Raw genomic sequence first — 2385 nt, forward strand, 5'->3', positions numbered from 1 at the left:
CAGAGCTAGTACCAGTGTGCCCCGAGACTTGACCCCTCCTGGCAATCAGAGGGTGGGCAGAGGCGGCTCAGCCCGCACCCGCTGCCAGCCCAGTGAGCCGGCCCGAATCCCGCTGCCCTGGCTCTGCTCTCCCTGAGCAGCCCGGACACTAATTCTGCTCATCTTCTTCAGGGCACTCTTTTCTGCTGAAGTGTGCGGGCAGGAGATTTGCCTTTCCCCCAGCTTAGTACTTCGGTGGCAAAAGCAATTAAACAGAAATTGCTCTGGGCTATAAAATCTAATGGCTTTTAAGCTGAGCACATTCACTTTCAGGAACTGCTATTTTAAGGCTGTGCTTTCCTGGACTTCCCTTGAAAGACCCATCCAAGCCACGTGCCGCTGCTCTGAAAAATGAGTATTTATCAAGGAGGCTGCTCCCTGCCACCGACTCTCCGCTCCTTTACCCCATCTATTTTCTAGGTCCTTATAGAAACGGGAGGCCAGGCGAGGCCCCTCAGCCCCTCTGCAGGGTGCAGCTGCAAAACCTTGGTCCTTCCTAGCTTGCACGAATCCCACAGCAGGAGCGATGGAGCTGAAGAGCATCTTTCAGACCGACAGCTGGTTTCCATTTGCAGATTAAGTGGTGGAGAAACTTCCACCTCCCCAGGGAATATAACCCAACCTTTAATTAACCTCACAGCTCCAAATGAGTCCCTTATTTTCCAGTTACTGCTAACAAGAGCTTTGCAGAGCTAGTCAGCCTGGCTCCCACAGGGTTTAAATTCGGAACAGCTGCGCCAGTCTGAGATCAAGCCCAGCTTTCCTCTCTCTCCCCTTCCCTCTCTCACCCTGGAATGCATCTGCAGGGCTGGGGGAGCCCCTGGCCCTGCCCCAGCCCCAGTACAGACCTCTCTGACTTTGGGGACTCTGAGGGTGATGCAGTGACACCCAGGCAGTACCTCTGCTCTGCCTCTACTCTCATCACCTGAGCAGATCGTGCCCAGCACATGGGATTGATTGACTTTCCAGAGAGAGGAATAGCTCGGTGCCATCCCCTCCTGACTTGTACTTCTTGTGAAACAGAGGCCAGTCGGAGAGGGGCGAGCAGCTCAGCTGGGTTACCGCAGCTGCAGGGAGCTGGGAGCCAGTCAGCGCCTGTGGAATCAAGCCCCAGGAGAAGACACCTTTGGATGGCAGTGCCTTTGCTCAGAGATGGTGGAGAAGACGAATAAAATCAATGGGCATTTCAGTTCTTTAACCTTAACAATGAGGGCTGGAGGGGGAGGCAGGGACGAAGGGAAGGTGAGACTGCCTGGCCCGCAGAAATCCATACTGCTCTGATTATTGCAGCCTACAACTGTCCTCTGCTTCGCACGACTCATCTTGAGATCCCAGAGTTACAAGGCGGGGTGGTGGCAGACACACACAGAGTCGGTGGGTGGCACCACAGCTTTGTCTCATCTCTGAGTATCCTTCATGCATCCTGTCACACAATCACTTCTGGCCTGGCAGGTCCCGGTCAGCCGCGTTCTGCTTATTTTTGGCATTAGTTCACCCACTGACCCTGGGAGAGCTGATGGGAGGGGGAGCCTGGTCTGGTGTCACTGCCCTTCTTCATGAAGCCAAAGAACTCTGTGTCCCACGGTTCAGGACGCCTGTGATAAACGCGATCAGGGAACAGTACAGCTATCCTCTCCTAGAGAAGTGCCGTTCCCAGAGGGATGTGGCTTTTGGACCATGTTCACAGCTACCAGAGGTCCTCTCTCCCGAAGCAGTACAAACAGCTCTCAGCTTGCTGCGTGCACTCACCCCGATTTCCTCCCAGATGGGAGGAGGGAACGCACTCCACACACGGGGCTGTGCCACAGGGCACAAGCCTGCAGGTCTCCTCAGCCTCCTCCCATCCGAGAGCACTGTTAGGACAGAGGGATTTCTGAGGCTCTCCCCACACCCGTGTCTAGCCTCCCTCAAGCCTGCCTGAGGATTTCTCCAAGGCTGAACACGCACAGTGTGAGTGCACTGACCACTCCTGCACCAAAGCACAGAGTTTTGCAGACCCAAGGCCTGTAAGAAAAATTGTCCCCCATCCCTGAGGATGTGTGATGGGATGGGACCAGCCTACTGGTATTTAGCCAGGGTGCCCATATAGCAAGAGAGCAGAGAAGTGGGCCGAGCAGGCAACAGGGTGGGAGGGCAGGCTGGGGTCCATCAGGTATCGACACTGCTGGTCCGTCCAAAAGCCCAGCTTTAGTGCCAGCAGGACACTGGGCTGGGATCAAGGCAGAATCTTGTCTGCACTGCAGCACCAAGGCCTGCAGCCGTGCAGGGGAAAGGGACACAGCGTTTTTCAGGAAGAAAAGGCAGAGGTGGGTGAAATGAGGCGGCTGTTCACGTGGCCGAGCCGCA

At 55.6% G+C, this 2385-nt stretch overlaps 1 protein-coding gene across 1 annotated transcript in view; it reads right to left on the reverse strand.

Moving 5' to 3' along the window:
• LOC104498539 (whirlin-like) overlaps positions 1-2385 on the reverse strand; it is a gene marked incomplete at both ends in the record, with an annotated part of 25804 nt that overhangs the window by 4086 nt on the left and 19333 nt on the right. The gene's annotated exons all lie outside the window — the stretch shown is intronic.

This window comes from Buceros rhinoceros, unplaced genomic scaffold, assembly GCF_000710305.1.
Source record: "Buceros rhinoceros silvestris isolate BGI_N320 unplaced genomic scaffold, ASM71030v1 scaffold13118, whole genome shotgun sequence".
NCBI classification, from domain to species: Eukaryota; Metazoa; Chordata; class Aves; order Bucerotiformes; family Bucerotidae; genus Buceros; species Buceros rhinoceros.